Here is a 10,863-nt window from a genome sequence, read left to right on the forward strand (position 1 = left end):
CTGCCAAGTGACCTTTGGTGAACACCTGTCTGAGACAGAAAAATCATAGTAGTCCAGGCTAAGGACTGAATGTATAATTTAGCTCTAGTAGCACAGTGTGGCCTCTGGGTATATCTCCAGATTTAAGATTTATGGCCAAGCTGTAGAGTATTTCTGAATTTGGCTGATTCTTCATGAACTCAGACTTCAGGTTCACATGCTACAAAATAGCTGAACTCAACTTCGGATCACAGGCCGAAAGGGTCAGGCCTAACCGATGCAAGCCTCTTTCATCAAAGGCGAGGTCAGCATCCTCTCAGTTCCCAGGAGGGATCCTGGCCTAAGACCCCCCAGCAACTCTCCCCCACCTCCTTTCTGCTTCTTATAACTCAGCTTACCGTTCTGTCTCTATTCTCTGGCTCCTGTTCTCAAAACCCACATCCTCCCCCGATCTCTCCTGGAACAAGAGGCCTCCTCACTCTTGTCCATCTGAAACAACTCGGCACCTTTATCAATCCTCTTCCCTACTCTGGCCTTGGTAGAAAGCATCCAGTAAAAGCCTCCTCTTCCTTCCTCCAGCTCTGAGAGCTCTCTCCACCCACCCCTGCTTCTCATCCACATCCACTACTCTGCATTGCTGGAACCACATCGAACTCTGGAATCCCAGCCCAGCTCCTCCCAACCAAGAGAGGCTGACATTTCTGACCATCCTCCAGGCAGCCCTGGCTGGGGCAAGAGCTTCCATTCAGACCCAAGACCTCTGCCTTGGCAAAGCCTAGTTTCCAGCTTGTTTACACCAGAAAATGCAGCTGTCAGCATCACCGCATTCCCTCCAGAAGACCACAGCCCTTCTCATCTCCAGTCTGGGGGACTCCAGTGGTGGTCTCAATGATTCTTAGCAGCCCTCTGATGAGCAGAGCATCCTGACACTGCCTGTAAGCCCTCATCCTGCTGACATGGCAGGAATATAAGCTTCAGTCATCCCAGAAGTTTCCCACTCTCCAGGGCTATGCAAAAGTACTGGGCTCCTACATGATTGCCAAGGCACTGAGTTAAAAGCCTGGAGTAAGATCAGCTGAGAATAAACCCTGCCTCCACCACTTACCAGCTCTGAGACATCATGTAAGCTATCACCTACCCTCCCTGTGTCTAAGTTTTTTTCATTTGTACAGTGATGGAATTAATAATATCTACCTCATGCAGTTACTGAGAGGATTAAATGACTTACAATATCTAAAATGCAAAGAACAGTGCCTGGCATATAACAAGTGCTATCTAAGAGTTTATCTAAACTCGTGGCTCTGTATTGATTACGGCCATTGTCCTGGGGCACACACCCCTTGAGATCCAAATGTTGTATCACTCCCCTGACATGTTTGGGGTTTGGGGATCCTTGGAGAAGCAAGGAGCTCCTGTGCCTGAGGTCTAGTTCCCTTGAAGACATTGTCAACCTTCCCTGCAATAGTCCGGTCACCTCCTTGAGAGTTTCCAGGAAGCTGGATGTGCTCTTGGTTCTGGTAGCCTCTGTTGGCCTTGCTATTTCTCTGAAGACCTCTCCCTTTTCCTTTCACCTCCAAGACATGTAGCCTACTCTTCTCGGTGGGTCAAAAACCCCAAAACATGCGCCTCTTGTGGATGCCACCTTCAAAATTATCAAAAAGCCTGGTGCTCCATAAAATGGGTGAACACAGGCAAGCTAAATACTCTTTCTTGCTCTCTCCGTATCCACATCCCAACCTCTAGCTCCAGAAGCTGCCCTGCAGGGCCTGCACCAATGAGCTCTTCTGCCTCTGGGTTGCAGTAAGCCAAAGGGACATGAGGGTGAAGGTCATCAGGAGGTCGGAGGGCAGGAGAAAGGAGAACTTGGAGTGTTTATTCCCCTGGATTCTCCCTGGCCCCCTTGCAGCAGTTGGCTCCATTTCTCAACAGGTCGAAGCCCTGGTAGACTGCCCTTGCCTGCAGCCACATCTCATTCCCGTTCTGATTATATTGCTCCTCCCCTTGTCCTTTTAGACAAAGAGGTGGTAATAGCTTTCCCTCCTTTGTTGGTCACCCTTAACACTGCCCACACCTCCCTGCACTAAACGTCCTTCAGCCATCCTTTTTGAGCATGCCTGATGAGTCACTGACTAATACTGAAGGGAAAGCACAGGGAAAACAAATGCATTCATATTTAAATAAATTAGCAGCCACAATAACTACCATATATTTTGCTCTTACTATGTTCCATCCAGTGGACACTATTATTATTTCTATTTTATGAGTGTGAAAACTGAGGTTCATATAGGTTAAAAAAACTTAAGATAATGCACACAAACTTTGATTTGCATCCAAATCTAACCAGACTCCAAGGCCTATGGTTTTAATTGTGGCACTAATATGGAGAAGTATATTTTCTGCATGCATCAGCAGTTGGGTGATGTCTTAGTTTGCTCCGGCTGCTGCAACAAAATACAACATATTGAGTAACTGATAAATAACAAATTTATTTCTCACACTTCTGGAGGCTAGAAGTCCAACATCAAGGAACCAGCATGGTCAAGTAAGAGTCCTCTTCCTGGGGCATAGCCACTGATTCTTCTCTGTGTTCTCACATGGTGAAAGGGGCTAAGGATCTCTCTGGAGCCTCTTTTATAAAAGCACTAATCCCATTCCTGAAGGTTCTATCCTCCCTAATGCATCATCTTTGGGAGTTAGGGTTTCAACACATGGATTTTGGAGGATACATTCAGACCACAGAGGTGGGTTCCTCAACAGCCTTAGAGCCAGTTCATGCTCTCTACTCATAACCATCCCCACCCAACCCACATCCTAATATAAATTATTAGTTGTGTCATTTCTCAAGATAAAGCAAAATGCCCATGAACATGGCTATGCAGTTTCCGCCCTTATACAGAGGCCACCAAAGTCATCAGCTCCCGTTCACAACCCCTCATGTCTGTCCTTTATCTACAGATCACTGAGAAATCAGACACACTTAACACGGACTCTTCCTACTCTTTGCATCACCACAGCTGCCACACTGCCTGCCCTCCCTCCTGCCCTGCCCTCCAACCAAAGGGATGGTTCCCCGTCCCTTTGTCACATTCTCTGTATCATCAGTTGACTCCTTCTAGTGGACCTTTTCTATCAGCAAACAACAGGCTCTGGTATCTCCAGTTTTAAGACAAACACCTGTCTGCACTGGCTCTATTTTTAACCCCCCTTAATTTTTTGTGAACTCACTCTAGTTTTATGAATGACAATGCTCTTCTCAGGACTATTTGTACCTCCTCATTGCCAAATGCAATAGTCACTCTCTTGTTCTCAGCTTATGTCTCTCAGCTGCTAGAGTTGACCACTCACTCCTTCTTGGACTGCTCCCATCTCTTGGTTTTCTATGAGGACATTGTACTCTCCTGGTTTCTCTCCAATGCTACTGGTCTCTCTGCTCACTCTTCATCATTTGCTTGATTTCTGAATGTTGGAAGGCATTGCTGGGGACCAACTCCAGGCCATGTGCAAGTCTCTATGTTCTCTATGATCCCACTGGAGGACATGCCAGACTCCCAAACTGCTATTTTCACTCCAGCCTCTTCTGTAAGTGCCAAACTCAAAGAGACAACTGCTTCTCTGGCATCTTGGGTGTCTAAAGGGCATTAGAAATTCAAGATGGCTGTTCAGAACTCTTGCTATTTTTTTTCCTCTCTCTCTCTCGCACACACACACATAAATCCTCTTTTAATACAGGTTCTCTCCATCCCAGTTAATGCCATAGTTCCTTTCCTGAAATCTAGAAACACTCCTTGGTTTCTTCCTCTTTTTATCCCCTAACCTCCAAATATGAAAACCAACAAAAAATATTACATTAGCTTTACCCTCAAACAACTCTTCATACTTATTGGCTTTTCCATCCACTGCCACCACACTGGGTGCAACTACAATGGTCTCTTTGCTGTACTGTTGTAATAGCCCCCAGTAGACCTCCCTCCATCCACTCCCCTTCCCATGCCATCCATCCTCTACACACAGCCACAGCCACCTTCTTAGAATATAAATTATATCGTGTCACCCATTACTTCAGACCTTCTAGTGGCTTCCTAGTGCACTTACAATGATAGCCAAATACTTTGCCTGGCCCACAACTGCCTAGATGACTTGGTAATTTCTCCAGTCCCATTTCCTGCCCCTCTTCTTATTGCTCACTGTGCTCTAGCCCCTCTGCCTCTCTCTCTGTTTCTTAAGCACATCAAATCTTTTCCTGCCTTCATCCTGGGTGTGTCTTCTGCCAGGACACCCTGTCTCCAGATCTTCACAAGGCTGGCTTCTTATCACTGGGCTTCAGTTTGAGTCATCTCCTCATAGAGATGTTCCTGGTTTTCCAATCTCAATGAACAGTCCTCACTTGAGTTGCTCCCAATATATCAACCTATTTTACTTTCCTCAAAGGACTTAACACCACAGAATTTTCTCTTGCTCATTTTCACATTTATTGGTGTTTGCCCATCAGAAAGAAAGCTTTGTGAGGACAGGAAGCTTATCAATCTATCCACTGTTATATCCGCAGCTCCTGGAGCAGAACGTGGCATAGAGCAGGACATGAAACCTTGGATGAGTGAAAGAGCGAGTGAGTCTCTAATGACTGCAAACTCAAATAAGAGAGGTTTGGAAGAGAGACAGTGTCAGAAGAAAAGAAGATTTGACAGAATGACAATCATATTCCAGTCATCCTGGTCAGCTTGGGGAATTTGTGAGAGTTTAGCTTCAGGGTTTAGGGGAGAAAATATATGACGATGCTTTCCTGCAGAAAGTCTTTGTCTTCTTGCCAAATTTCACAGCACTAGCTCCTTAGATGGCTGCTCACTGATCCTTGCCGATACCAGGCCTACTGGCCAGCCTCCCCTGCAGTGGCAACTCACCTGCGGGTGCCTGGTGGGCATGGGCCGGGTCTGAGACATCAGAAGTGGTGCCCTAATATATTCACAAGTGAGAAAGTAGTCACTTGTCTCTCATTAACCTGTTTCCATGGCACTTCCCATTCTTGTAAAGTTTTCAGTGTCACCAAATGGAATATAAATTTAACTTAAAAACACCTTTTTTAAAAATGCTAAGATGTGGATGCAGGGTATGATTTAAGAGAGAGCACTGGCCTTGGTTCTAAGCCTTGGTTGTGTGGCAAATGGTTTACAGGCCTTGGAGCTTGAATCAAAGGACAATCTCTTGACAGGTTTACTCAGGGGGTAAAAAAAGAAGGATCTCTCTAATGGAGGAATTTCAGGACTGGAATCATGGGTGAAACAGGGGATACACTTCTGATTTGGAGGCGGAATATCTCGTAACCCTCCTTAAATAACAACCACTTATGGAACACAAGGATATGAAAGATGGTGAGATTCCTAAGAACATTACTGCTATTACTTCTAAGAAATTTTTAAAACTGTCTATAACCATTGTATTCTACATGCCTTGAATTCTACATACTCATTATGTGACTTAGGAAAGTTACTCAAACTTGTTTTGACTCAGTTTTGTTGTTGGTTGTTTGGTTTGGTTTGTTTTGCTTATAAAAGGGGGCTAGTAATATCACTCTGGAGAAATATTTCTACCCTTAGAAATGTGGAAAGGGTAAAAGAGACTATTGCTACCACTCTAATAGGTCAAGAGAAATTATCAGACAGAAACGCATGGAGAAATGGATACTAAAAAATGGAAAGAGTATCAAAGATATATAAAACAATGTCAAATGGTCTAACATGCATGTAAGTGGAGTCTCAGGAGGTGAGGACAGTGAATGGAGCCAAAGAAATATTTGAAGAGATAAAGGCTCAGAATTTTCCAAAACTGACAGAAGACATCAAACTACACACAAAAAGCTCAGAGAACCCTCAGAAGGTAAAGACAAAACTCCACCTAAGAACTTCATAGTCAAACTGCTGGAAACCAAAGACAGAGAAAATCTTGCAAGCAGTCAGGAACAAAAGACAAATTACATAAAGGAGGGGAGAGGATACTTATTATAGACTTTCAATCAGAAAAAGTGAAGCCAAGAGGGTAACAGATTGGCAGCTTTAAAATGGCAAAAGGTAAAAGAAACTTAAAATTCTGTAACCCATTTTGCTTCCACTCACCCTCAGCCAACAGTGGGTGGTACCTTTAATTGTGCATTCAGGCCCAAGGCTGTAAGACCCTAGCTAAGCTTTTGCTTTACAGATCCAAAGCCCACTAAGACAGTTATCCGGCCCACAGGACCACCCACTCTTTCAGTGGCACCAAGCTCAGTAAAGAGGAGCATCTTCTGATCGACACAGCAGCTCTCAGCCTTGACATTCACCTCAGAATCACCTGCAGAGCTTTGAAAAACTATGCACACCCAGGCCCTACACCTTGAGATTCTGACTTAATTGTTCTGGGGTGTGTCCTTGGCATTTTTTTTTCTTAATTTAGCAAGAAAATCATAGTGAAAAGCTAGATGGCCTGCAACCAATTGTTTAAGTAGCATTTTTTCCCCTTGTAAGACAGACATAATTTTAAATGCCAGCATTATGTTTTATGTTCAATATTATGTAACAGTTTCCTAATTGTTTTTGCAAGTGGTAGCCAGAAGTGTCTTTGGCAAGACTTGCTGTCACAGTTGGATGCACCTTGGTATCACCTGGAGACTTTTAAAATATTCTGATGCCTGAATCCCCACAGATTCTGATTTACTTGGAATAGGTGACAGCCTGGACATCTGGTTTTTATAAGCTCTACTGCTCTTTAGATTTTTAGAAGGTCTAACTTCCTGGTAAGGGACTGAGAAATTCTGGCCCACCAGAGGTTCTCACAAAAAGCCCGCAGGAACAGGTGGAATTAGATGAACCCCAGGCTTCTCTGGTATGCAGATGGTGCCCCCGTATTTGCTCAGCCACCACTTTCTTTTCCTGAAAGAGCATCCTTGAGTACCCTCCAGCCCACTGCATACGGATGTCCAGCTGGCTACCTGCTTGCTGCCAAGAGCTTACAGGTATGCCCTTACTTTCTAATGTCCAGCCCCAAAATGGAAATCTCATTACATCAAAGTTGAAGGGGTTGTCAGAAAACAAATGGCTGCCGGTGTCTGGGTGTGTTGGCGGCCACCGGCACAGGCCCATGGGGAGCGTGGAATCCTGAGCCTTGCTGCAAGGCTGTCAGGATACTCAGCAACTGTCACTGCTATAGGAAAAACTGCCACCTGATTGCAGAGTTGTGCTGTCTGCCTCCCAGATACTCTCATGGTTCAGTAGGAAGGTACTTCTCACGGCCTAAATCCTTTGTCTTCAGCATTAGTGTTGCCTCCTTTGCTTAATTAAGCAACCTCATTACCAGGATCATTCCAATCATCCATGGGGAGGATTTAATGGGTGCCCAAAATCAGATGCCAAGTTCCACTGACTTCTGTAAATCCAGTTTCTGTCCTCTTATATTACTGCTTCTGGGGCTGACGGCACAGCCACGGTTCTGCTCCCCTTGATTTTTCTTTAGTGCCTATTTCTTCTCCTTCAGAAGGTTCAGAGTTTCTCAAAAGAAGCCTCCCAAAACATGTACTGTATTTCTAGGGGCAAACTTCCAGAAATGAAATTTTAGAATCAGAGGGTTATATAACTTTTATTTTAGTAGGTATTGCCAGAATGCATTTGCGTCATGAAAACATGGGTGGACAATTTTACCCATGTTCTTCCTATTAATTGCTGTTACCACCCTTTTAGTCATTTTCTCAGTCTGATGGATATGAAAGGATATCTTTGTGTTACTTTTATTTTTATTTCTCTTACTACTAGTTTAATTTGAGAATATTACTGCATATTGTCAGCCATTTGGGTTATATATTTTATTAATCATTCATGCATATATTTGGCATTTTATTCTGATGAATTTTTTACTGTTAATTTGTAAGAACTCTTTGCATATCATAGATACTACCCTTTGACTGCCATCTTCATTACAGCTGTTTTTTCCCCCAGATCGATCTTTTTAATTGAATTTGTTTATGGACCCTTCGTTCTTGACTTGATGTCTACCCCAAAGCATTAAACATTGGTCAAAATGTGTAGGGAATTGTAACTAAATGAATCAGAGTCAAATGAATGAACAACTCACTCCTGGCAGCTTGTAGAGGCAATGGGGAAGGAAATCACGGAGAAACCAAGGCCATTCTGCATGGAGACAAGACTATTGGGCTGGCAGTGAGCCAGCAGAGAGAAATACAAGTCTCTCTCAAATATCTGAATAACTGTCACGTGGAAGAAGGATCACATTAATTTGGAATGGTCACAAGTGATAGAACTACATCAAAGAATAATTATAAGTAGGCAGAATTGGGCTTAATCTAAGGAAGAAATGTCCTAATTGTTATGGTGGCTCCCAAATTAAATGGTTGACCATGATTTAGGGTCCCATGGAATTTCTGGAAATGGTCAACATAAAGAGAATTCTTAGGAGAAGATTTCATGTACAAATTTCTATCACTCAAAAAACGGAAACCGATGGAAATATTTCAAAGAAAATGGGGGTTTCATACAGATAATTTGGTGATCACAAACCATTGGAAGGATGGGAGAAATTTAAGGCAGGAAGCAGGCATTAGCATTCAGCTTCCCAGCTACAATAAAGTAAGCCAGAGAAAGGAAAATATTAAGAAAATCATGTGGAAGAGAAAATACATTAATAATACTTACTGAATAAAAATCCATCCAGTTCAAACCCATGCTGTCCAGTGGTCAGCTGTACAGTTCACAGACTCTAACCTTTGAAATACAGAAGAGAGAAGAACAAACTACATCTAGTGCAGGGCTCCTGCATCGGTTTTGGGAAAAGACAGAGGGGTGTACTTGAGGCTACATGCCCTGCTTAAAATTTCAAGAAGCGGGATTCCACGGCACTGCTCATGCCTTCCTTCTGAAATTGCTGTTGAAAGACTGTTCTGTAATCACAGCCGTCACGGCACTCTTGAGTCTTCTCTCCTCTGCCTCTGCAGAGTATGGGCAACATTCTACTCTCTTGCTCTTACACATTCTGTGCACATTATACTTAGGTAGATGTCGTTTCCCTGAAGGTGACCATCTGTGTGACTGCTAATAAAAACACAAGCCTATTATTGAATTCAATTAACATGTATTAGGAGGCCTTCTGTGAGCTGTTAGAGTATTCAAGGCCCAGGAGAACCAGACGATCACTGACGGCGCAGGCACCACCGTGCACTGCAGTGCTCCTCCTTCTGCTGCAGAATCGCCCCAGGGCACTCTGGATAGCAGGGAAGTGAGGAACGGCGGCCTTCTTCCCTGCATCAGTGACATCATCGTAAGTGGGTAGGTCTCCCATTTCTATACGTAATGTCAGGACCAATTCTATAAGGTCACATAATAACGATTAAGGAAGAGATTTGTAGAAAGGGACAACCAGGGCAGGTGGGCAGTACAGAAACTCATACTGTATTCATCTGTCATTATCCCACTGAAAGGCAAGTCAGGGCCAGTGAGGCAGTCGGGGGCGCACCTCTCAGACCTCACCTCAAGAGAGACCTGCCACTCAGAGTACAGTTCCCCAACAGCCTCCTCTGGCAGGACCTCTGGGGTCAACAGGAAGGCCACACTCCCCGCCAGCAGCTCTCCGCCAGTGACTGAGCATCCTAGTTATGAGGGCCTGGCCATTTTTCCCAGTGTGAGACTCCACTAGGGTCACACTCGCTGCTGGCCCTCTGCATTGGGCTGGCCAAAACCATCTCAGAGCTGTGCTAGGGACATGGGAGCAATCTCTCTGTCCACATTATGTAAGAGATTCTTTGGGGTTCCTGCCTGTGAGTGAAATTGCTGGATGGAAAGGAATGTCTTCATGTGACTTCCAAAGAAGGGACATTATATGTTGCCCCATTAATTCCAAACCCATAGTATATCACCGAGTTAACAGGGACCCAATTATAAAGGAATGTATAGCTTCTAAAGCAAGATGTCCCTTTAAAAACCAGCCTGCCACCACTATTCAGAAAATATAAATATGACAAACTCTATAAAGATTATTCATCAAGCACGTAAGTCAAAGACAACTGAACTTGTGTTCAGTTTGGAAGATGTCGACAGACTCCTGTTAGAAGAAGATAGCATTCTAAAGAGCAGCCAGAATCACCAATAATAATGAAGCTGCATTCTTCTGAGAAGAAGATTAGACGAACTACAATGCTATGACGAACTACATTTCATCCTGGTGTAAACCTCATGGAGTTTTCCTCTCTGTATACCTCTATCAGGCTCTTTATTCCACTTGTGAGTACAATGCACCTGCCTGAGCTTCCTCCTCCTGCCTTGCCACAGGTGTCAGGTCCACATTGGGGTCTGAAGTCTTTCCCTCCTGATTCCTGTCCCCTTATCTTCCACAGACATTACTCCTGATGAACTTCTTGCAGTTGTAACTGGGTCTCCTTGTATGCTTTCTGGATGGCCCAGGCGAATACAGCCATGGCACCCACTACACACAATGTGCGCTTTGTTCCAGAGGAAGCAGCCCTTCCCTCTCTTTGGCTGTCCGTTTGCACATTGCTAGAGTTGGGGGGCAGAAAATAGAGAGTGCTTATTGCCAAGCAGTCTGGATTTGGGGTGTGAAATATGTGAGTTGTCTGAGAAAGCTGGCTGCTCTGGTTCTGAGGGAAATTTGTCTCTTGAGATGATGTAAGGCCCTGGTCCCATAGGAACCCAATCTTAGATGTAGCTTCTTCCACTAAGTGAAAGGAGGTTGGATAGCAGGTGGCTCGTTGCCCAGGAAACCAAGGGTAACTCCCAGGGTGATTTAAAGATACTTTGGCTCACTATACAGTGCATAAATGACATTGCTCGTTTTTTCCTTCATACATCATGGTGGTCCTTTGGAACAGGAGTTAATTAGACAATCCTGGATTCT

At 44.2% G+C, this 10,863-nt stretch overlaps 1 pseudogene; it reads left to right on the forward strand.

Annotated features, from left to right (window-relative positions):
* Positions 1-1,614: 1,614 nt before the first annotated feature.
* On the forward strand, positions 1,615-10,255 carry LOC112309718 (UPF0538 protein C2orf76 homolog pseudogene; annotated as a pseudogene).
* The last annotated feature ends 608 nt before the right edge of the window (positions 10,256-10,863 follow it).

The sequence above is a fragment of the Desmodus rotundus genome, chromosome 8, assembly GCF_022682495.2.
Source record: "Desmodus rotundus isolate HL8 chromosome 8, HLdesRot8A.1, whole genome shotgun sequence".
Lineage (NCBI taxonomy): Eukaryota > Metazoa > Chordata > Mammalia > Chiroptera > Phyllostomidae > Desmodus > Desmodus rotundus.